The 25,498-nt window shown below is 48.2% G+C and overlaps 1 long non-coding RNA gene across 2 annotated transcripts; it reads left to right on the top strand.

Moving 5' to 3' along the window:
* The first annotated feature begins 244 nt into the window (after positions 1 to 244).
* LOC117081109 lies at positions 245 to 24,079 on the top strand. Of its 2 annotated transcripts, none has more exons than XR_004436092.1 (3): positions 245 to 476; positions 12,330 to 12,432; positions 24,069 to 24,079. It is a non-coding gene; the product is annotated as an uncharacterized LOC117081109 (long non-coding RNA). The 2 variants fall into 2 exon arrangements; XR_004436093.1 differs by lacking the exons at positions 245 to 476; positions 24,069 to 24,079 and adding exons at positions 1,265 to 1,880; positions 1,996 to 2,073 and having other exon boundaries at positions 12,330 to 12,363.
* Positions 24,080 to 25,498: the final 1,419 nt, after the last annotated feature.

Here is a 25,498-nt window from a genome sequence, read left to right on the forward strand (position 1 = left end):
TGAAGTCGAGGACCTGAAGCCCGAGAAAGGTGGGGTGGCAAGAGCGGCAAAAAGGGTGCTGCTTGGGGCAGGAAGTTGAGGAAGAGGGAGTGGAGGAGTGCTCAGGTGTGGAAGAGGAGAAGACACCCCAAATCTGCCCAGTTTGGTCCCAAACGGGTGGCTGGCATCTCTCACTGCTTAAGTCTAGGAAGTGTGGCTTTTGATTATTTTTCTGTTCTCCTGCCCTTCCTTCCTAGAGAATTTTTTGACCCGGAAAGCCTGGCTGGGATGTGGAGAGCTGTGTTTCCCACCTGCAGCAAGACGGGGCTGGCTTTGTCTTTGCAGCTAACTGCCCCATGCCCCCTGCCTGCCCCACCGCTCTCTTTGTGCCTGACAGACACAGCAACAGTGGCTCCGTGGCCAGCGTCCAGCGCTTGCAGAATGAGACAAAGCCCTGTGTATTTGCTGGGCAGCACTTGGCTGTGATATATTGACATGTGAGTGCAGGAGAGTATTTGTGGCATCTGGAGACCAAAGCGCTCACATCATGCTGGGGTTTGGCAAATGCATTTATTTCTCTCAGGTTTTGGCAAAGTTCTTTTTTTTTCTTTTTCTTTCTTTTTTTTTTTTTTTTGTTGAGATGGAGTCTTGCTTTGCTTTGTCGCCAGGCTGAAGTGCAGTGGCACAATCTTGGCTCACTGCAACCTTCACCTCCTGGGTTCAAGAAATTCCCCTGCCTCAGCCTCCTGAGTAGCTGGGACTACAGGTGTGCACCACCCCGCCTGGCTAATTTTTTGTATTTTGGTAGAGATGGGGTTTCACCATGTTGGTCAGGATCGTCTCGATCTCCTGACCTCGTGATCCACCCACTTTGGCCTCCCCAAGTGCTGGGATTACAGACGTGAGCCACTGCGCCCGGCAGGCAAAGTTCTTCTAGAATGTAGAATTTGAGGCATTGACACCGGAAATGTCTTTGGAAGACAGGGGTAAAATTGTTTTGTTGTTGTTGTTGTTGTTTTTGAATGGGGTCTCACTCTGACCCCCAGGCTGGAAAGCAGTGGTGCCATCTGCCACTCCACCTTCCGGGGTCAAGCAATCCTCCCACCTCAACTTCCCAAGTGCCACCATGCCTGGTTGTTTTGTGTTTTTGATTTTTTTTTTTTTTTTGTAGAGATGGTATTTCACTATGTTACCCAGGCTGGTCTCAAACTCCTGGGTTGAAGCGATTCTCCTCCCTCAGCCTCCCAAAGTGTTAGGATTACAGGTGTGAGCCACCATGCCCGGCCAGAACTGTATGTTTTAATATGATACGATATGTCTGAGTAATGTCCACATCCAGTTTTCAAGGGGGAAAAAACTTGATAGTGAGTATTCCCAGCTCGACTCTGCCTTGTTCAAACCTCAGCTGACATAAAGGCTTCTGCTGGTTCCTTGTCCACAGAGAGTAAGCTCTTCCCAGCCAAAGGGGAGATGAAAGGATTATTTACTACGTAAAGTGGTGAGGCAGCAATCTCCCAGTTTGTTCGCTTAGCTGAAAGTGGAAAAAAAAAGATGTTGAGGTGGTTCTTTAGCTCGATTTCTGGTATGATCAACTGGGTTCAGCAATCTAAAACTCACTTGGATTTTTTAAGTCATTGGGGAGGTTTGGAGCCACATACCACGCCCTGTGAGTGTCACCATCGGGCTCTCTGAGGGATAGCACGTAGGTCTGGGAGGAACAGGTTCATACTTGACTCTGATCATTAACAAAGCTAGTGTTCTCTAGCACACGTGACTCTCTGGGCCAATCAGATTACCCCAGCCTTCTAGCACCCGTGTGAACTGGTATAGCTGGGAAGCTGGCTAGGCTGGGCTCAGGTGGGGCAACCAGGTACCTTTATAGTATGATTTGAAGGTCTCAGGTAAGGCTGCCCTAGCCTGAAATATCTCCCCTACTGGCTTGTCAAGGATGTCTGAGTTTCGCCACTATTGAGTCATTCCTTTGCGTTTACTACGGCCCTTGTCTTGTGAATGCAGGTTGGTTTGGAATACAGGATCCTTCACCTTCCCACCTTAAATTGCGTGGATACAACTAGACTATGTTTAATCTCTTGGGTAAGCCACAAACTCAGTTCCACTTTTTCATGCCAGGCCTGTCTTGAGGCATTTCACCTTCCCCTCTTCCCTTTTCTGTTCAGCTAAGACCCGAAGCAAGCTGGAGCCAGGTAGTCTGGTGCGGGGGACAGAGGAGCAGAGGACCGGGAAGGGAGGGCACCGAGGACCAGCAGGCTCTCCTACCTGGCTTCTGGTTCTCCAGCACAGAAAAGCTTGGCTGAGCCTTGGTCTGGTGTCAGATGACGCCTGAAAGGAGATGTGGTCTCCCCATTTTGGCCCAGGTGGAGTGCAGTTAGCTCTTATATGGACTTCCTTCCACTTACTCACTTTCCCCTTACCAGCTATCCTCTGTCCTCTTACTGTTGCACTCTCAGCCATCATCATTCTACGTGGCCTCATGCCAGAAGGGAAGTCTCATTGGCATCCTGGAGGAGCCAGGAGCTCCTAAGCCCAACCAGCACTCGGCCACACCCCTTCCCCTTTGTGGCTTGGTTCACAGTCTCCAGGAGGTGGAGGAGTGGCTAGGAGCTGCATAGCTGCTGAATGCTCAACTTGTACGGCTGGTTTTTTTGTTTTTTTTGAGATGGAGTCTTGCTCTATTGCCCAGGCTGGAGTGCTGTGGCACAGTCTTGGCTCACTACAACCTCCGCCTCCCAGGTTCAAGTGATTCTCTTGCCTCAGTCTCCCAAGTAGTTGAGATTACAGGCACACACCACCATGCCCAGCTAAATTTTTTTGTATTTTTAGTAGAGATGGGGGTTTCACCATGTTGGTCAGGCTGGTCTCGAACTCCTGACCTCAGGTGATCCGCCTGCCTCGGCCTCCCAAAGTGCTGGGATTACAGGCATAAGCCACTGCGCCTGGCAGGTTTGAACAGATACAGAGGATGTTTAGTGAGGGGCCAGTCAGATGCTATGGGTCTGCACTAAAGCCTTAAACCATTTCCATCTTCTCCTCTTTCCCAGGCCTAGAAGACATGGTCAGAGCTCATCTATGTCATGCCCCTGCCTCTGGGCATATTTTGTCTCCTCATGCCCATGCCTCTCTTCCAGAGACCACTCCCACCAAAGGAAGTGGGAGAAGATAGGTGGAAGAGAGACCATAAAGTCCACTGGAATATAGGCTTCATGAGGGCAGGGATTTTTTTTTTTTTTGAGACGGAGTCTCGCTCTGTCGCCCAGGCTGGAGTGCAGTGGCCGGATCTCAGCTCACTGCAAGCTCCGCCTCCCGGGTTCACGCCATTCTCCTGCCTCAGCCTCCTGAGTAGCTGGGACTACAGGCGCCCGCTGCCACGCCCGGCTAGTTTTTTGCATTTTTTTAGTAGAGACGGGGTTTCACCGTGTTAGCCAGGATGGTCTCGATCTCCTGACCTCGTGATCCGCCCGTCTCAGCCTCCCAAAGTGCTGGGATTACAGGCTTGAGCCACCATGCCCGGCCGGGATTTTTAATATATCCCCGGAGTCTAGAACAGTGCCTGGCCCAGAGTAGATGCTCCATAAATGTTTGTTGAATAATGAACCTCCCCTTGTTGAAGTAATCACAACTGGTAAAGTACTTTCAATCCTAATGAATATTCTGTTGGGCAGGTGGAAATTTTTAGAACCAACATTTCCAAAGATTGATTGATTGATTGATTTTTATTTTTGTTTATTTATTTATTGTTTTTAGAGAAGGGCCTTGCTCTGTCACTCAGGCTGGAGTGTACTGGCATGATCACAGCTCACTGCAACCTTGAACTCCTGGACTCAAGAGATCCTCCCACCTCAGCTTTCCGAGTAGTTCTTACTGATAGGCACAGCTTCCACACCTAGATAATAACAAAATTTTTTTTTTTTTTTTTTTTTTTTTAGAGTCTGAGTTTACTATGTTGCCCAGGTGCTGCTCTCAAACTTCTGGCCTCAAGTGATCCTCCCACCTTGGCCTTCTAAGCACTGGGATTATAGGCACGAGCCACTATGCCTGGCCCCAAAGATTCAATTTTTAATTACACCATATAGTGTAATTATAATTACATTTAGTGTAATCTTAGTATGCCATTGATTTTTGTAAAAAATTAATACGAGAGAAATTCCCCTTGTTCCAAACACCCCTGCATGCTCCTCCTTAGTGATAACCATCGGCTTCATCTTGGCATGTGCCCTGTAGATTTTGCTCAATGCATTTGGACGTGTCCAAACACAGAAGCCTAGAATTTTGTGGGTTAACAACAACAAAACCCACAAAACCATAAATAAGATTGGACTGTGTTGTTTTGCAATTTCCTTTTTCCCCCTTAACGTTTTAGAGATGTTCCATGTAGGTGAAAACAGACCTACCCCATTCTTTTCATTGCGAAATATTGTGCAGCATAGATATATTGTATATTTAACATTTCCTGTATTGATGGACTTTTAAGTCATTTCCAGTGTTTACTTTTTTTTTTTTTTTGAGATGAAGTCTCCCCTCTGTCACCCAGGCTGGAGTGCAGTGGCTCAATCTCGGCTCACTGCAACCTCTGCTTCTCAGGTTCAAGCGATTCTCCTGCCTCAGCCTCCTGAGTAGCTGGGATTACAGGGGCACGCCACCACGCCTGGCAAAATTTTTACTAGAGATGGAGTTTCGTCATTTTGGCCCAGCTGGTTTTGAACTCCTGATCTCAGGTTATCTGCCTGCCTTGGCCTCCCAAAGTGCTGGGATTACAGGCATGAGCTACTAAGCCTGGTCCCAGTGTTTACATTCTTGTACGTACAAACATTGTTGCACATTTCACTTTTTTTTTTTTTTTTTGATATGGAATCTTGCTTTGTCACCCAGGCTGGAGTGCAGTGGCATGATCTTGGCTCACTGCAGCCTTCGCCTCCTGAGTGCAAGTGATGCTCCTGCCTCAGCCTCCTGAGTAGCTGGGATTACAGGTGCCCGCCACCATGCCTGGCTAATTTTTGTATTTTTAGTAGAGATGGGTTTTTGCTATGTTGGTCAGGCTGGTCTCAAACTCCTGACCTCAGATGATCCACCCACCTCAGCCTCCCAAAGTGCTGGCATTAGAGGTATGAGCCACTGTGCCCGGCTGCACATGCCACTTTGAACACACATATGAGTATTTCATTTGGATACCTAGAAAGCCCCTATTTTCTGCACACTTGTATTGGATTATACTTATTTATTACCAGTTTCTTTTTTCTTTTTTTTTTTTTTTTGAGACGGAGTCTCATTCTGTCGCCCAGGCTGGAGTGCAGTGGCTCGATCTTGGCTCATTGCAGCCTCCGCCTCCTGGCTTCAAGCAATTCTTCTGCCTCAGCCTCCTGAGAAACTGGGATTACAGGGATGCGCCACCACACCTGGCTAATTTTTGTATTTTTAGTAGAGACGGGGCTACACCGGTGTTGGTCAGGCTGGTCTTGAACACCTGACCTCGTGATCCACCCGCCTCGGCCTCCCAAAGTGCTGGGATTACAGCTGTGAACCACTGCGCCTGGCTTATTACCAGTTTCTATGATCTTGTTAGAATAAAAATTTCAGCTCTCTCAGACAGGACATTGTGAATGATTCACATTAGTAACATAATCAGATATGTCGTAATGATGCTATTTAATGCTGTGTCTTCTGTTACTTAGTAACCGTTTTACATAGAGTGAGTAATCATGTCTCTACCTTTTTTGATAGGAATGGTTATGTATCACTTTTCTCCACCCATTTCACCTTGACCTTTCGATATGAAACAGGAGAGTCGGGGGCCTTGGAGGGCCTCAGGGGAGTGACCTCTCTATTCCCTTCCTTATCCTCTGTTTTCTTGAGTGACTTCAAGGAGTTCTTTGGTGCCATAGCCTGCCCTTCTGCCACATCCTTTCCTGCCACATAGTGGTCATGTCCTGGAATGACGAGATGACAATACCAGTCATTCAGTCCCAAGCTGTACGGTGCACTGGCCTTTGGATTCCTCTTTTGATCAGCTCAGAACACTTTAGCAGTTGTTGGGATTTTTTTTTTTTTTTTTTTTTTTTGAGATGGAGTCTTGTTCTGTCACCCAGGCTGGAGTACAGTGGTGAGATCTTGGCTCACTGCAAGCTCTGCCTCCCGGGTTCACGCCGTTCTTCTGCCTCAGCCTCCTAAGTAGTTGGGACTACAGGTGCCTGCCACCACGCCCAGCTAATTTTTTGTATTTTTAGTAGAGACGGGGTTTCATCGTGTTAGCCAGGATGGTCTCGATCTCCTGACCTTGTGATCCGCCCGCCTTGCCTCCCGAAGTGCTGGGATGACAGACGTGAGCCGCCGTGCCCGACCACAGTTGTTGGTTGTAACCTGGCTTTGATGATATCAGGCCCATCTTCAAACCTTTTCCTGGTACCTCAGGAACGATACCGCAGTCTGGATCCTGCCTTAATCTTTTCAAAACTCACACATCACTCAGTATAATGTTTTCCACAGAGAAGTACATTTTAAAAGGAAAAGCTTTAAGAACACTTTACATTTAATTCCATGGCAATTTACTTCTCCCACCCACACCTTAATGTCATTTGCACTTCTATTTTTCTCAACCTCTGTTTTCTCTTTTCTTTCTTTTTTTTTTTTTTGATACGGAGTCTCCTGCTGCTGCCCAGGCTGGAGTGCAGTGATGCGATCTTGGCTCACTGCAACTTCCGCCTACCGGGTTCAAAGGATTCTCCTGCCTCAGCCTATGGAGTAGCTGGGACTACAGGCATGCACCACCACGCCTGGCTAATTTTTGTATTTTTAGTAGAGACAGGGTTTCACTATGTTGGCCAGGCTGGTCTCAAACTCCTGACCTTGTGATTCACCCGCCTCAGCCTCCCAAAGTGCTGGGATTACAGGCGTGAGCCACTGCTCTCGGCCAACCTGTTTTCAAGATAACATCGGAATGGTGGCTGTGGAAGAATTTTTCTCCCTGAAAATTTTCTCTAGGCATAGTTCTTTGTTACTAACAAGATTGTCCTTCTCCCTGCTTGGCAATTCCAGTACAGTTTAGACTCACAGAGTATCTTAATATTAATTTCTAGTGATTGAATTGCAACAGCACCTAGAATGGCTGGATTTAATAATGGCTTTTTCCTGAAGTTCACTTTTCAGAGGGAGCCTAGGACTTTTAAGGCAGTGTGACTTGTTTTAATGGTTTCAGATTAATTTTGTATTTGTATCAGAAAACCATTTGCTTAATGATTTCTTTCATTTTCTAAAGTGAATATTAGCTGAACTCGTTTCCTACTCCTTGATTTAGTCCAGTTACTATAGAATTTTTGTTTTGCTGGCTTTTAGCAATATTACCGTTATTTCTTTTTTTCCTTCTACTCTTTTTTGAGACAGGGTCTGGCTCTGTCACCCACACTGGAGTGCAGTGGTACGATCTTGGCTCACTGCAGCCTCCACCTCCTGGGATCAAGTGATCCTCCTGTAACAGCCTCCTGAGTAGCTGGGATTACAGGTACACACCTCCATGCCTGGCTAATTTTTCTATTTTTAGTAGAGACGAGGTTTCATCAGGTTGGCCATGCTGGTCTCAAACTTCTGGCCTCAAATAATTCAACCGCCTCGGTTTCCCAAAGTGCTGGGATTACAGGCATGAGCCACTGCGCCCGGCATATTACTATTTCTTGTTTTATTTTTGAGACGGAGTCTCACTCTGTCCACATGCTGTAGTGCAGTGGTGCGATCTTGGCTCACTGCAACCTCCGCCTCCAGGTTCAAGTGATTCTCCTACCTCAGCTTCCCAAGTAGCTGGATTACAGGCTCATGCTGTCACGCCCAGCTAATTTTTTTTTTTTTTTTTTTTTTTTTGTATTTTTAGTAGAAACGGGGGTTTCACCATGTTGGCCAGGCTGGTCTCAATCTCCTGACCTCGTAATCTGCCCGCCTTGGCCTCCCAAAGTGCTGGGATTACAGGCATGAGTCACTGCACCCGGCCTATTACTGTTATTTCTAAAGCACTCTAGTTTTGGCAATGAATTACAACAGGACACTGTGAGGTAATCTACATATTTAACTGAAAGCCATGCTTTCTATAGGATAACTTCTTATCTTGAATATACTGGCAACTTTGGCTTGGATTTTTTTTCCTTCTTTCATATTTCCTAATATATGCTATGAAACATGAATGGATGGTTTAGCGTTTAGAGTGTGGGTTTATGAACCAGGTGGTCTGAGTTCAAATCTCAGCTCTGCCACTTTCTTTTTTTTGTTGGGAGTGGGTCTCACTCTGTCACCCACGCTAGAGTGCAGTGGTGTGATCACAGCTCACTGTAGCCTCGACTTCCTTGAGATCAGGTGATTATCCTACCTCAGCCTCCTGAGTAGCTGGGACCACAGGCATGTACCACCATGCCTGGCTACTTTTTTTTTTTTTTTTTTTTGAGACAGAGTTTTATTCTTGTTGCCCAGGCTGGAGTACAATGGCTCGATCTTGGCTCACTGTAACCTCTGCCTTCCAGGTTCAAGTGATTCTCCTGCCTCAGCCTCCTGAGTAGCTAAGATTACAGGCACCTGCCATCACGCCCTGCTAATTTTTGTATTTTAGTAGAGATGGGGTTTCACCATGTTGGTCAGGCTGGTCTTGAACTCCTGACTTCAGATGATCCACCCACCTCGGCCTCCTAAAGTGCTGGGATTATAGGCATGAACCACCGCGCCTGGTGGTCCTAGCTAATTTTTGAATTCTTTGTAGAGACAAGGTTTCGCCATGTTGCACAGGCTGATTTTGAACTCCTGGGCTCAAGCCATTTGCCTCCCTTGGCCTCTCAAAGTGCTGGAATTACAGGTGTGAGCCACTGTGCCCGGCCAGCTCTGGCTCTTTCTAGCTGTACCATCTAGGGCCAAGTTATTTAAGCCTTCTGTACTTCAGTTTCTTCTTGTGTAAAACGGGGCAGTAGTAGTACTTGTCTCCAGAGTTGATGTAAGGAGTTGACATGAGGGTAGAAATCATTTGGCATGTGGTAAGCGCTGATGTGTTTGCCATTATTATTCAATCTTTGTTTCTAAATTAAAAAAAAAATTCCTTCCTTCTGTGGTTATTTGGACTTATTCTGAGTTTCATTTTATGACTAGAAACTGAACAATTAAAATAAAAAGAAGAGTCATCATGTGCTGAATTTCTCAACCAAACTTTTCTGGGAAAGACAGGGTTGTTTTTGTAAAATAATTTATATCTGATTATTATTAGAATTTAAAAAATTTGTGGAGAAAGATGAATCAGTGGGATGGGATTAATCTATGTGTAGTTTTTAAGAACCTTGGAAATTTTCACGCCATCGATTGTTAGAGAAATGCAAATATCATTCAGTTGAAAGACTATTACACCATTCATTTATTCACCACTCATTCATTCATTCACCACTCATTCATTTATTCACTGCTCATTCATTCGTTTATTCACCACTCATTCATTCATTTATTCACCACTCATTCAGTCTTTCATCACTCATCATTCATCTCTCTAAGCCACAAACATTTCCAGAATGCCTGGGACACTGCTAGGCTTTCAGAGAAAAAGACAAATAATTTATTGTCTCAGAGTCTAGAAAACTCTAATGAAGAATTTGCTTATTACTTATGGGGAGGAAAAATTTAAGTGGCCCCAACAGTCCTCCTGAAAGCTCAGAACAGGGAAGATAGTTCACCCGTAAGAAGGAAGGATGAATAAGAAATTTCGCCAATTTGGCCCGGCAACGTGGGTCACACCTGTAATCCTACCACTGTGGGAGGCTGAGATGGGAGGATCGCTTGGGCCCAGGAGTTCAAGACCATCCTGGTCAACATAGTGGGACCCCCATCTTTAAAAAAAAAAAAGAGGCCGGGCGTGGTGGCTCATGCCTGTAATGCTAGCACTTTGGGAGGCCAATGTGGGTGCAAAACCTGAGGTCAGGAGTTTGAGACCAGACTGGCCAAGATAGTGAAACCTCATCTCTCCTAAAAATAAACTTAGCCACACACTTAGCCAACGTGGTGGCACATGCCTGTAATCCCAGGTACTCGGGAGGCTGAGGCAGGAGAACTGCTTGAATTTGGGAGGCCAGGTTGCAGTGAGCTGAGATTGTGCCACTGCACTCCAGCCTGAGTGACAGAGTGAGACTCTGTCAAAAAAAAAAAAAAAAGAAAGAAAGAAAGAAAGAAAGAAAACAGACCAAGCATGGTGGCTCACACCTGTAATCCCACTTTGTGAGGCTGAGGTGGGTGAGTTTGAGACCAGCCTGGCCAACGTGTTTGAGACCAGCCTGGCCAACGTGGTGAAACCCTGTCTCTACTAAAAATGCAGAAAATTAGCTGGGTGTGGTGGCGTGCACCTGTGATCCCAGCTACTTGGGAGTCTGAGGCAGGAGAATTGCTTGAACCTGGGAGGTTGAAGGTTGCGGTGAGCTGAGATCTGGCCACTGCACTCCAGCCTAGGCTGCAGAGTGAGACTGTCTCAAAAAAAAAAAAAAGAAAAAAAGAAAGAAAAAAAGAAAAGAAAACAATAGAAAGAAAATAAAAAAGAAATTTAATCAGTTTGAAATTGAAGGTCCTGACTCAATCCTTTCATGTAACCTTTGGGTTACTATCCCCTGGGGAAGAGTAATTTCCTTTTTCTTTTTTTTGGGGGGGGACGGAATGGAGTCTTGCTCTGTCACCCAGGCTGGAGTGCAGTGGTGCCATCTTGGCTCACTGCAACCTCCACCTCCCGGGTTCAAGCGATTCTCCTGCCTCAACCTCCTGAGTAGCTGGGACTACAGGCACCCAGCACCATGCCCGGCTAATTTTTGTATTTTTAGTAGAGATGGGTTTCACCATATTGGCCAGGCTGGTCTTGAACTCCTGATCTTGTGATCTGTCCACCTCGGCCTCCCATAGTGCTGGGTTTACAGACGTGAGCCACCACGTCCGGTCTCCTTTTCCTTTCTTTTCTTTTCTTTTCCTTTTTCTTTTTTCTGAGACAGGGTCTCATTCTGTTGCCCTGGCTGGAGTGCAGTGGTGCGATCATGGCTCACTGTAGCCTCGACCTCCTGGGCTCAGGCAATCCTTCTACCTCAGCCTCCTGAATAGCTGGGACTACAGTCGTGTGCCACTGCACCTGGCTAATTTTTGTTTATTTTTTATTTTTTGTAGAGGTGGGGGTCTCACTATATTGCCCAGGCAGGTGTGGAACTTTCGGGCTCAGGTGATTCTCTCACCTCAGCCTCCCAAAGTGCTGGGATTACAGGCGTGAGCCACCGTGTTCTGCTGGGAAGAGAAATTTCTTGGGATGGTGTTAGACTTGGGCAAACACGTGAAAAGAGTAACCTGTTGAAACCACTGATGGCAACCACAGTTCTCCACGAACTGGTTTCCGTGTTGCTACCAGACGGAATCCTGCCATTGGTCAGGGAATCCCATGGCCAGGTGGGCTCTCCTTCTTGACGGGAACACTCTCCTTCCTCACAGATGGTAGCGACCTCGGATTGGAGATCTACCCTGTAAGGCGTCAGGAACTCTGAGTGGAGCTGAGTCTAGTGATTGGAACCCCTGCCCCGCAGTATCCAGCTTAATGCTGACCGAGGAAAGATACCCAGGGGCAGTAACCGATGAGTGGTCTGGTCCCACAACAAAACCCTCCTTTCTTACACATTGTTCCTCAGTGTTTAATTGTACCTTATCTCTCTCCTTCTGTCCTTGCAAAGCCCTTGAGGAGAATGACTGGGTCTGGTGGGTGGATGAACCCAAGATAGCATTGTCCCCTTTGTGTGAGATTCCCGGGGCTTTCACAAACGACTGTCCTTCAGCTTAGGCCAGTTGTCTCCTAAAGATTCTCTGTTATCCTCTCTACGGCTAGAGATTCCAGGCAAGGCTGGAGCTTGGGCTGGGCTAGGATGTGTTGGGGGTGGGTGGTGGTAAACATGGGGTCTGGTATTTTTTGTTTGTTTGTTTGTTTGTTTGTTTTTTTGAGATGGAGTCTCGCTCTGTCGCCCAGGCTGGAGTGGCCGGATCTCAGCTCACGGCAAGCTCCGCCTCCTGGGTTTACGCCATTCTCCTGCCTCAGCCTCCCTAGTAGCTGGGACTACAGGCGCCCGCCACCTCGCCCGGCTAGTTTTTTGTATTTTTTAGTAGAGACGGGGTTTCACCGTGTTAGCCAGGATGGTCTTGATCTCCTGACCTCGTGATCCGCCCGTCTCGGCCTCCCAAAGTGCTGGGATTACAGGCTTGAGCCACCGCGCCCGGCCGGGGTCTGGTATTTTATACACCCATAGTAGGCATTTGAAAAGTGCTCATTGATTGGATGATTTGATGAGTGACCTGGTGATAATCTTTATCCTTGTTAGAACACACCACAACCATCATCAGCACTGGAATGCAAAGACCAGAACAAACAGGAGGAAGCCAGCAGCCAAGCCGGGGCAGTTTCAGTCTCCACCCCAAATGCAGGTGAGAGAAGTGATGGGGACTGAAAGACGGATGACCTTAATTATGATAATGATACCCTTTATCACAGATGGGCATGCCTGCCTGGGCTGTGGAAGCCACACCTGGAAGGATATGGCTCAGGACCCCAGGAGCCTAGCCCCTCTTTCTCCTGGGCCTGGAAATTCAAATCCTAGTCTTCTTTCAGCTTTGTGAGAAGCACATAGGAAATGCACTTACTGCAGAAGGATTATGTACTCCTTCAGAAGGAATCTCAAGGGTTTCTTCATTGGGAGGGCTACTGTGCAATATCCACATGCTTTTAAGACAGTACCTATTAAACCCAGAAGCCAGGGTGGGGCAGAAACCAAAGACTTAGAATTAAAGGGTTGGAATATACTTCTAGTGGAAGATCTACCAGAGTTTAGAAAAAGTCTTTTTGATCCTCTAAAGGAAATGCTTTTTCAGGCCTCCTAGGAGGGAGATGCCCACATGGAGAGTGAGCTGGAGGGGAAGAAGTGAGCGACTATGGAGTATGGAAATCCTGGGACATAGGGAGCTACGTTGGGGGGTCATTGGCTCAGTTTGGGCTGTAGCCATGTTTCTGGCCTGCACAAAAACTAAACTGCTTTTTGGAGGTAATTGCAAACATTTAAGAATCAGGAGACTGGCTGGGCATGGTGGCTCATACCTGTAATTCAGCTCTTTGGGAGGCCGAGGCAGGCGGATCACTTGAGGTCAGGAGTTTGAGACCAGCCTAGCCAATGTGGTGAAACCCTGTCTCTACTAGAAATATAAAAATTAGACAGGCATGGTAGCAGGCACCTGTAATCCCAGCTACTCGGGGGGCTGAGGCAGGATAATCGCTTGAACCTGGGAGGCGGAGGTTGCCGTCAGTCGAGATTGTGCCACTGCACTCCAGCCTGGGTGAAAGAATGAGATTCTATCTCCGAAAAACAAAACAAAACAAAACAATAAATGAAAATATGGAATGTGTGGCCTCTCAACATTTTGTCATGTTCACTGAGCCTGCATTCCCACATGGCAGTGTCAGCTGGAGAGGACTGACTGCCCTGTCACTGGGCAAAGGGAGCTCTGCTTCCTTCCATCCGCTCCTGTGGACCCTCTTTCCACCATCTGAGCCCCATTTTCTCTTCTCACCTCTTCCCTGCCTAGTATTCCACCCATAGCCTGGGGTGAACGTCCCTTCAGCAAATAAACAGGCACATACTCTACTTCCTTTAAAGAAAGCCTCCCAGCCTGGTGCGGTGGCTCACGCCTGTAATCTCAGCACTTTGGGAGGCTGAGGTGGGCAGATCACAAGGTCAGGAGTTCGAGACCACCCTGGCCAATATGGTGAAACCCTGTCTGTACTAACAATACAAAATTAGCCGGGTGTGGTGGTGCACGCCTCTAATCCTAGCTACTCGGGAGGCTGAGGCAGAAGAATCGCTTAAACCTGGGAGGCAGAGGTTGCAGTGAGCTGAGATCGGGCCACTGCACTCCAGCCTGGGTGACAGAGCGAGACTCCGTCTCAAAAAAAGAACGAAAGCCTCCCTCAAGTCCAAACCCCTCTTGCTGTGGTGCTATTCGTTGAGAGCCAACTGGAAAGTGTTGCCTGTTTCATTCCTGTCACCTCTTCCTCATCTTCCCTTCACTCCAGTCCCCCTATTCCCTGCCCCCAGGCTTCCACCCTGCCACTCAATACTGCTCTTGCTGACTGCACTTCATTGATAGGAGTGCCTAGGGAACTCTCTGGGCACTCAGTGCTGTGCCCTCTCCTTCCTTGAAACACCCTGCCTCCTCTGCTTGGTGAGCTCTCCTTCGTGGTGACGTCTGTTTGGTTAGGATGACTTTGCCCTCCCTTCCTAGGCCCTTTATGGGCTCCCCTTTTCCCATAACCTCAAAAGCGGCAGAATTTCCCAAGGACCTGTCATGGGTTTTTGTTTTTCTCACTCGGGACTCTCTCTCCGGGTAGCCTCTTGGGGCTCTGTGGCTCTCAGGCCTGCTTCTCTTCCGAGCTCCAGGGCTGCACATCTGGGCTCCCCTCCACCTCCCCTCTGCCTGTCTCTCCATCCCCCCCCACCGTCTCTGGTCAGCTCTGCTAACCATCTGGCCCACACCAGTCACCCACCTTCTTAACTTTTTCAATGTTTTTGGTTTGTATTACTTGCTACAATTGCCTCCTAAATGTCTGCCTATCTTAGGTCTTTTCCTCCATGAATAGAGTGAGCTTAAATAGTGGTTAGCTTAAAATAAGAGAATCAAATCATGTTACTCCCCTCCTTGAAATTCTTCAGTGGCTGCTTGTGGCTCTCGGGGTAAAGTTCTCATCCTTAGCTCAGCACCCAAGGCTGCCATGGCCCAGTCCTCAGCTCAGCCCCCACCACTTCCCATGTGGGCTTTTCACTCCAGCCACACCCTAGTGCTGGTCCCCACATCCATGATGCTGGTCCATGCTCCTATGTCTTCTTTTTTGAGATGGAGTCTCACTCTGTCACCCAGGCTGCAATGCAGTGGCACGATATCAACTCACTGCAATCCCCACCTCCCGAGTTCAAGCAATTCTCCTGCCTCAGCCTCCCGAGTAGTTGGGATTACAGGCATGTGCCACCATGCCCAGCTAATTTTTTTGTATTTTTAGTAGAGATGAGGTTTCACCGTATTGGCCAGGCTGGTCTTGAACTCCTGACCTTGTGATCTGCCTGCCTCGGCCTTCCAAAGTGCTGGGATTACAGGCGTGAGCCACTGCGCCGGGCCATTCCTGTGTCTTTTTTTTTTTTTTTTTTTTTGAGACGGAGTCTTGCTCTGCTACCCAGGCTGGAGTGCAGTGGCTGGATCTCAGCTCACTGCAAGCTCCGCCTCCCGGGTTTACGCCATTCTCCTGCCTCAGCCTCCCGAGTAGCTGGGACTACAGGCGCCCGCCTCGTCGCCCGGCTAGTTTTTTGTATTTTTAAGTAGAGACAGGGTTTCACCGTATTAGCCAGGATGGTCTCGATCTCCTGACCTCGTGATCCGCCCGTCTCGGCCTCCCAAAGTGCTGGGATTACAGGCTTGAGCCACCGTGCCCGGCCTCCTGTGTCTTTATTGTGCTCTTCCACACCCCTTTGTCCCCTGTCTTCCTGGGCCTTTGAACCACCAATCCAGGCCCATCTGAGCCTCCAAGTCTGGGCTCAGGGCCCCTTCTCTGTGCTCTCCCATGGTGCCCAGGCATCCCTGTTTTGGCTCCCATGGTGCTGGGCCTCCACTAGACTTCATACTCAGAAGGGCCCAGGAGGATCTCCAGCACAGTCTGTCTGGAATATAAACTAGACAGATGGGCTGGGCACTGTGGCTCATGCCTGTAATCCCAGCACCTTGGGAGGCCAAGGCGGGTGGATCACCTGAGGCCAGGAGTTCAAGACCAGCCTGACCAATATAGCAAAACTCTGTCTCTACCAAAAATACAAAAAAAAAAAAAAAAAAAAATTAGCTGGGCATGGTGGGCACCTGTAATCCCAGTTAATCGGGAGGCTGAGGCAGGAGAATTGCCAGAACCCAAGGGCTGGAGGCTGCAGCGAACTGAGATTGCACCATTGCACTCCAGCCTGGGCAATATGAGCGAAACTCCATCTCAAAAGAAAAAAAAGAAAAAAGCTAGACAGATGATGGCAAGCACCGCTGGCTGGCTTCCCAGTGCTTACATGGTGGCCATTTCTCTCTTGCTCTTTGGGGATTGGGTTCTAGTGTTTGTGTTGCCAAATGCAGCACTTTTTTCTTGTACACTTTACTTCAACGTTGATTAAATTAAATGTCTCGGGATTTCAAGGGAATTGGGATTTGACCCCTTTTCTCAAAGGACTTGTACGCTGAGTACATGATGACTGTTCATTCAATGAACGTTTATTTACTGAGCACCTTTGCAGAGCCAGGCAGGGAAGGTGGCAGAATTAAAGTAGCCAGTCACAGGGAACTTGGAGGAACTTCCATGGCTTTTCATCTTCTCATGCCTTGGTTTAAAGTACCGGAGAAAGATTCTCGTTCTCGTTGCCAGAGACGCCTCTTTCCCCTGATCATGGATGTTTCCTTAGAAACCAACTTGCGTGTCCCCCACTTTCATGGACTTTGAAGCTGGAGTCTTCTGTAAACATTACTTCATGGGCATGTGAGAAACAAGCCTTTCCTGCCCCCGTCGTGAGCCTCCAGCTTTCTCTAAGTCGACTTCTCAAGGGGATACTGCCGTTTCTTTTAATATCCAAAAAACCGTTTGAACATGACATGGTTTTCTCACGGTAACACTTCAGTCAGCTGCTTACAGGGTCATTTTGGTAAATAAGCAGAAAATCAGAGAAGTATTGCTGGACTTGGAGGCAAGTCTGTGCAGTTCAGAGCAGCAGAGCTTTTGAATCAAGACATCATGGGAGGCTGAGGCAGGTGAATGGCTTGAACCCGGGAGGCGGAGGTTGCAGTAAGCCAAGATCGCGCCATTACACTCCAGCCTGGACAACACGAGTGAAACTCGGTCTCCAAAAAAAAAAAAAAAGACATTTATGCTGTGTCCTAAATGTTCAAGGAGATTTTGTGGCGTGAGGTGCTGGAGAGTTGAAGCTACAGATGGAAACCTATAAACTCATGGTGTTGAGCGTCATACAGTCCTGCCTTGAGTCACGTACCCTTATGGTTAGCTCAGCTCGGAAACTGGACTGCCTGGGTTCAAATCCTGTCTCTGCTACTCTACCTTGGGGCATGTTCCAGTTTTTCCTTCATCTGTGAGATTAGGATGATAACATCCCTTAGATGGTGGTTGTGAAGATTAAGCGAGTTAGTACCTGCGCAGTGCTTATAGTGGTGCCTGACATACAGTAAGTGCTTAATAAACGTTAGCGGTTGTATGCCCCTTTATCAGTTTCACACTGGACTGGTCATCTAAGCTGTCACCAGGCGTCCCGCACCCCTGGTGATCCACAATGTTTCTGTTCCATTGTTTCAAACCCCTTAGCTCATTTTGCTTCTCTGGACATATTATTTCAGTCCTCTCCTCTTTCACGATGTTCTTTGCTCTGGACTAGGCTTCTGTTTGGAATCTGCCGCTCCTCACTCAGTGAACCCTCTCTCCCCATGCTGAAGCCCTCTTGGTGGGATAGGGGAAGATATTCCTGTACCCACAGCTAACCATGGGAAAACTCTAGGGTAATTTTTCATTTGCACTTGTGTTTATAAATCTCTAAAACCTTATAGGACCCTTGCCAGTGGACCAATCTGTGAGTTCTCCATCTATTTAAAGAAAAAGAAAAAACCGGTGGTAAAATAGACATAACATAAAATTGACCATTTTAACCATTTTTTAGGTGTACAGCTCAGTGGTCTAGAGTACATTCACATCACTGTGCAACCATCTCCACTGTACAACTCCAGAACTTTTCATCTTCCCTAATTGAAACGCTGTAGCCGTTCAACAGTAACTCTCCAGCCCCTGCCAACCACCATGCTTCTTTCTTTCCCTCCCTCCGTCTCTCCCTCCCTCCCTCCTTTCCTTCCTTCCTTCCTTCCTTCCTTCCTTCCTTCCTTCCTTCCTTTTTTTTGACGTAGTTTCAGAGTTTCGCTCTTGTTGCCCAGGCTGGAGTGCAGTGGGACAATCTCGGCTCACTGCAACCTCTGCTTCCCAGGTTTAAGCGATTCTCCTGCCTCAGCCTCCCAAGTAGCTGGGATTACAGGCATGCGCCACCATGCCCGGCTAATTTTGTATTTTTAGTAGACATGGGGTTTCTCCATGTTAGTCAGGCTGATCTCGAACTACTGACCTTGTGATCCGCCCACCCCAGCCTCCCAAAGTTCTGGGATTACAGGCATAAGCCACTGTATCTGGCCGCTACTTTCTGACTGTATGAATGTGACTACTCTAGGTACCTCATGTAAGTGGAATTATACAGTATTTGTCCTTTTGTGTCTGGCTTACTTCACTTTCAGAGTTCATTTATGTTATATCGTGTGTCAGAATTTCATCTCATTTTTTTTTTTTTTTTTGAGACAAATTATTGCATTGTCGCCCAGGCTGGAGTGCAGTGGTGCAATCTTGGCTCACTGCAACCTCCACCTCCCAGGTTCAATTGATTCCCCTGCCTCAGCCTCCTGAGTAGTTGGGACTGCAGGCATGTGTCACCACGCCTGGCTAATTTTTTTGTTATTTTTAGCAGAGATGAGGGTTTCACCATGTTGGCCAGGCTGGTCTCTAACTCCTGACCTCAGGTGGTCCACCCGCCTCGGCCTCCCAAAATGCTGAGATTATAGGCATGAGCCACCGCTTCCGGCCTTCTCTTATTCTTTTTTCTTTTTTTTTGAGACGGAGTCTTACTCTGTTGCCTGGGCTGGAGTGCAGTGGCGCAATCTCAGCTCACTGTAACCTCTACCTCCCGGGTTTGAGCGATTCTCCTGCCTCAGCCTCCCAAGTAGCTGGGACTACAGACGTCTGCCACCATGCCCAGTTAATTTTTTGTATTTTTAGTAGAGACGGGGTTTCACCGTGTTAGCCAGGATGGTCTGGATCTCCTGACTTTGTGATCCACCTGCCTCAGCCTCCCAAAGTGCTGGGATTACAAGCATGAGCCACCGCGCCCCGCCTCCTCTTATTCTTTTACATCAGATAGTCACACCATTAGCAATTCCTATCAAGTCCCTCTTCTGTGTCCTTAATCTAGCCACTTCTCCTCATCTCCACTGCCACCGCCCTGATCTAAGCCACCGCATCTCTCATCTGGATTACAGTCATTGTTTCCTAACTTGTCTTCCTGTTGTTGCCTTAGATTCTTTTTGCCTCTTAGCACAGCGACAAGATTGATCCTTTTTGTTCTGTTTCGTTTTTGAGACAGGGTCTCGCTCTGTCACCCAGGCTGGAGTATAGTGGTGGGATTACGGCTCACTGCAGCCTCAGACTCCTGGGCGCAAGCGCTCAGGAGTACAGGCACGCACCACCATGCATGACTAATTTTTAAAATTATTTGTAATGAGGCAGGGTCTCACTATGGTGCCCAAACTGATCTTGAATTCCTGGGCTCAAGAGATCCTCCCACCTTGGCCTCTCAAAGTGCTGGGATTACAGATGTGAGCCACTGCTCCCAGCCAATTAATCTTTTTGAAACCTAAGTCAAAGGCCAGGTGCGGTGGCTCACGCCTGTAATCCCAGCACTTTGGGAGGCCGAGGCAGGCAGATCACCTGAGGTTGGGAGTTGGAGACCAGCTTGACCAACATGGAGAAACCCCGTCTCTACTAAAAATACAAAATTAGCTGGGCATGGTGGCGCATGCCTGAATCCCAGTTACTCAGGAGACTGAGGCAGGAGAATCACTTGAACCTGGGAGGCGGAGGTTGCGGTGAGCTGAGATCGCGCCATTGCACTCTAACCTGGGCAACAAGAGTGAAACTCTGTCTCAAAAAAAAAAAAAAGGAAAAGAAACCTAAGTCAAGTATTGCCATGCCTCACTCATGACTTTCCATGGCTCCCCATCTCACTTGGAAACATGCTTAAGTGCTTGCGCTGGTGTAGAGGCCTCCGTACCACCTGGCCCTCACTGCTCTTCTGACCCCATCTTTTCCTCCCTCGTGGAGCTCTGGCCACAAGGGCCTCCTTGCTGTTCCTTGATCTGGTAGCCAAGCTTCCATCCCAGGGTTTTTGTATTTGCTGTGAACCATGCCTGGAATGTTCTTCCCCTTGACAAACTTTTCCCCTTATAATGTCACCTTACGAGAGATCTTCTCTGACATCTTATGTAAAGTAGCAAGCCCTCCTTCCCCTGACCTAGGGCGTCACTTTTGTTATTTATTTATTTATTTATTTAGAGACAGGGTCTTGCTCTGTCACCCAGGCTGTAGTGTGGTGGCATGATCATAGCTCACTGCAGCTTCCAACTCCTGGGCTCGAGTGATCCTCCTGCCTCAGTCTCCAGAGTAGCTGAGACTACCGGTGTGCGCTACCATGAGCAGCTAATTAAATTTTTTTTTTTTTTTTGTACAGATGGGGTTTCATTATGTTTTTCAGACTGGTCTTGAACTCTTGGTCTCAAGTGATCCTCCTGCCTCAGCCTCCCAAAGCATTGGGATTATGGGTGTGAGCCATTGCACCCAGCCATCCCTTCTTTTGAACACTGCTTTATGTACACCCTTTCTTGATCTATGTAGAGAGTGTTGTGTAGATCATTTTGGCACAGGACAGATTTCAGAACCGGATGATTTGTTAGTGATCCTCTGTTTCCACCAATTATCTTCAAATTAAAGCTGAAGGAATGGGGGCCCGAAAAGGCTGAGTGAGCCCTGGCTCCCATATCATCCTGAGCTCTGAACTGATTGATTCATGAGCCACAGCATTCTTCTGGTAAAGCAGAAGGCCTGCAGCCCACCCTACCCCGACGCTATTGCCATATAGTGGCCCTTGCGCCCTGGGCCTTTGGGTCTCCTGTCACTTGGGTGCTGTTCATTTCCAGGAGGAACAGATGCTGGTGGAATTCTCTGACCCGGTCACTCTCCAGGCAGTGCTTCTTGGTGTGAAACCATGTCGTTCAAATGATTGTCCTTTTGGTGTTCAAATGACCATCCTGTGGACGTTTTTGTGTCTTTGTGCTCCTGATAGTTTGCCCTATCTTTTTCCTCCTAGGCCTCTTAGGGGTTAAACGATACCAGGAGGAAGCAGGGCCAGTTCTCCGGCTTATTCTGCACATTACAAATGAGGAATATTTTACATTCATAATAAGCTATTGTTATTGATGCTGTGATTATGGATAAAATGTTCCTCTTCCTCTTTGCTACACATGAAATTGCAGTGAGCAGTACAAGATGCACTTGAGAGGTGTGGTCTCTACCATGCTAGATGGAGACATTCTGAGGAAAAGAGTACGAGGGAGGGATGGCACGCTCAGGTAACAGTAAGCACTCGCTCTCTGAGGTGCTTTCTATGTGTTGGGTACGGCGTAAATGCTTTATGTGATGTCATTCATTTCATCCTCACAGTAGCTCTCTGGAGTAGGTGCAATTATATCCCCATTTGGCAGTGGAGGAATCTGAGGCACAGAAGGATTAGGTAATTTGCCCAAAGTCATGGAGAGACGGAAGGGCAAAGCCAGGATTTAGGCTGGGCGCGGTGGCTCAAGCCTGTAATCCCAGCACTTTGGGAGGCTGAGACGGGCGGATCACGAGGTCAGGAGATCGAGACCATCCTGGCTAACACGGTGAAACCCCGTCTCTACTAAAAAATGCAAAAAACTAGCTGGGCGAGGTGGCGGGCGCCTGTAGTCCCAGCTACTCGGGAGGCTGAGGCAGGAGAATGGCGTGAACCCGGGAGGCGGAGCTTGCAGTGAGCTGAGATCCGGCCACTGCACTCCAGCCTGGGCGACAGAGTGAGACTCCGTCTCAAAAAAAAAAAAAGCCAGGATTTGAACCCAGTTGGGCTCCAGAGTCCTCTCTGTTAAATATCACTTTTTTTTTTTTTTTTTTTGAGATAATCTCTGTCTGTCACTCAGGCTGGAGTACAGTGCGATCTCAGCTCACTGCAACCTTTGTCACCTGGGCTCAAATGATTCTCCTGCCTCAGCTTCCCGAGTGACTGGAACTACAGGCACGCACCACCACGCCCGGATAAATTTTGTATTTTTAAATAGAGATGGGGTTTCGCCATGTTGGCGAAAGTGAGCAATATGCCTCAAGTGAGCAATATGCCTTGGGCTCCCAAAGTGCTGGGATTACAGATGTGAGCCACTGCGCCCGGCCTAAATACTACATCTTGCTGAAGGTTTCATGGAGGAAGTGAGACATGAGCTGGGCCTTGAAGGAGAGCTCCCACATGTAGACAACATGAGTGAGGGGCCAGGGATGGAGAGAGGATGGCTGACCCAGCAGGGAAGAGAGACAGACCTCACCTGACACAGGGCATGCATTGGGGAATGGTGGGGGAGATGGGGCAAGAGGGTGGAGACGGATTGTAAAGTCTTAACATCAAGGCAGAGGGTTGAAGAACTCAGACTTTAAAGATTATTGAAGGGCCGGGAGTGGTGCTCACGTCTATAGTCCCAGCACTTTGGGAGGCCAAGGCGGGCGGATCACGAGGTCAGGAGATCGAGATGATGGTGAAACCTGTCTCTACTAAAAATACAAAAAATTAGCCTAGCGTGGTGGTGGGCGCCTGTAGTCCCAGCTCCTTGGGAGGCTGAGGCAGGAGAGGTAGGAGAAAGGCGTGAACCCAGGAGGCGGAGCTTGCAGTGAGCCAAGATCACACCACTGCACTCCAGCCTGGGCAACAGAATGAGACTCTGTCTCTAAATAAACAAATAAATAAATAAATACATACATAAATAAATACATAAAAAAAAAAATAGAGTATTGAAGGGTGACTTGCTGGAGACTGAGGTCGAGGGAGGTTTTTGGGTAGCAATGGTAGGTTTGAGGGTGGGAGGTATGGAGGCAGGAAGGAGACCCTGAGGGTCCAGCCAAAGATGGTGCACGGGAAATGAAAGAAAGGGGAAACCCGAGGCTGGGCGCGGTGGCTCACGCCTGTAATCCCAGCACTTTGGGAGGCCGAGGTGGGTGGATCACCTGAGGTCAGAAGTTCAGGACCAGCCTGGCCAACATGGTGAAACCCCGTCTCTACTAAAAAATACAAAAATTAGCCAGGTATGGTGGTGGGCACCTGTAAACCCAGCTACTTGGGAGGTCGAGACAAGAGAACTGCTTGAACCTGGGAGGCGGAGGTTGCAGTGAGCCGAGATTGTGCCACTGTACTCCAGCCTGGGCAACAAGCATGAAACTCTGTCTCAAAAAAAAAAAAAAAAAAAGAAAGAAAGAAAAAAAAAAAGAAGGGGGAAGCCCATAGCACCTTCCTTCTCATCCAAGTCACCTTCTGGAGAGGGATCAGCCCAGGAGCTACAGGAGGGCCTCGGGTTTCATCTGTTACTCATAGGAGGCAGCCTCTGGGCTTTTGCGGGAAGGTCGAGGACATTATTTACTGAGGTCTGTTTTCCCGTGGATGGCTGGCCCTGCCCAGGCAACGAGCATTTCTTCACGCTGCACATTCCAACTTGGTCAGACCAGAAGGCAGCAAATCTAGGACTTTTTTTTTTTTTTTTAAAACTTCACGCAGAATTCCTTGCATAGCAGAGAGCTCAGGAAGGAAGGTCCTGTTTGGGGACAGAGGTCAGGGCTTCTGAGTCCAGGACCACTGAGAAAGAGTCAGGCCTTTCTTTTTTTTCTTTCTTTCTTTCTGTTTTTTTTTTTTTCTGAGACAGAGTCTTGCTCTGTCGCCCAGGCTAGAGTGCAGTGGCATGATCTCGGCTCGCTGAAACCTCTGCCTCCCAGGATCAAGTGATTCTTCTGCCTCAACCTCCCGAGTTGCTGGGATTACAGGCGCCTGCCACCATGCCTGGCTAATTTTTGTATTTTTAGTAGAGACAGGGTTTCACCATCTTGGCCAGGCTGGTCTTGAACTCCTGACCTTGTGATCCACCTGCCTTGGCCTCCCAAAGTGCTGGGATTACAGGCGTGAGCCACCGTGCCGGCAGAGTCAGGCCTTTCTCTGTTAATCACAGGTTTGCCTGACTGGCCTCTGAATACGTGTACCTGGAATGAACTCTGTCACAACCAGAAATTTAATTTAACCCTTGAGCTTTGTTTCCTCCCGCCCCTAAAGTATCAACTGCTAAAGGGATGTAGAAAGGATCCAAGGCAAGATTGGCAGGGCTGAGGGTTCTGTGGCTCTCACTGTCCAGGACAGCTGGCCACTGGGTCCAGCCTGCTCCCAGCAGCGGGCACATGCAGGGGAGCAGGGCCCTGACCTTCCTGGCAGGAAGCAGGGTCTGCGTGAGGCTTCCCAAGCTCTGCCTGCTACCCTCCTGCTTGAAATCAGGGGTGAGGGGTGTGAGGCCCTCCTATAAACCCGGCAGAACCCAGCCAGAGGGAGCACTGGGACCTTATCTCCCTCCCCTCTGGATTCCAGCTCCCGGGAATGGGCCAAGCTTGCCTGAACTTTTTATTGAAGTGAAAAACAGCCAAGATATGAATATTCTCTAAAGTCACTTTGGAATACTTTCAAGAACAGTTTCACAGTTAAACAGGCAAAAGGACAAGATTGCAAGCAGGACTGGATCACCCACTTGGAGAGCCGGTTCTGGAAAGAGAGCTTTGATTTCATGCCTTATCTGTTTCATGCATCGTAGAAGAAGGGAATGGAAGGCATTTGGTTGGGGAGGTGGAGGCCTGCTGCTTGTATGGGGTATTCCCCTCTGCATGGTGACAGGTTCTTAGGGAAATATCTTGATAGAAGGCTTATGAGCAGTCTGGCAAACTTCCCACCCTCCTTGTACCCAAGACAAAAATGTTGGCCTGACAAAAATGTTTAGGTAATTTTCTAGTATTTTTACTACTTCACAGACCCCAAACTACCCAAGTAATGGCTCTCTTAAAAAAAAAAAAAAGGCCGGGCGCGGTGGCTCAAGCCTGTAATCCCAGCACTTTGGGAGGCCGAGACGGGCGGATCACGAGGTCAGGAGTTCGAGACCATCCTGGCTAACACGGTGAAACCCCGTCTCTACTAAAAATACAAAAAACTAGCCGGGCGAGGTGGCGGGCGCCTGTAGTCCCAGCTACTCCGGAGGCTGAGGCAGGAGAATGGCGTAAAACCCGGGAGGCGGAGCTTGCAGTGAGCTGAGATCGGGCCACTGCACTCCAGCCCGGGCGAAAGAGCAAGACTCCGTCTCAAAAAAAAAAAAAAAAAAAAAAAAAGAGCTGGGCACGGTGGCTCACGCCTGTAATCCCAGTACTTTGGGAGGCTGAGGTGGGCGGATCACCTGAGGTTGGGAGTTCAAGACCAGCCTGACCAATGTGGAGAAACCCTGTCTCCATTAAAAATACAAAATTAGCCGGGGGTGGGGACGGGGTGGCACATGCCTGTAATCCCAGCTACTCGGGAGGCTGAGGCAGGAAAATCACTTGAACCTGGGAGGCAAAGGTTGCGGTGAGCCGAGATCATGCCATTGCACTCCAGCCCTGGCAACAAGAGCAAAACTCCTCAAAATAATAATAATAATATAATAATAATAATGAAAAAAATAAGAAAAGCAAAGTTCTTAAAAAATT

Source organism: Trachypithecus francoisi, unplaced genomic scaffold, assembly GCF_009764315.1.
Source record: "Trachypithecus francoisi isolate TF-2019V2 unplaced genomic scaffold, Tfra_2.0 Lachesis_group8, whole genome shotgun sequence".
NCBI classification, from domain to species: domain Eukaryota; kingdom Metazoa; phylum Chordata; class Mammalia; order Primates; family Cercopithecidae; genus Trachypithecus; species Trachypithecus francoisi.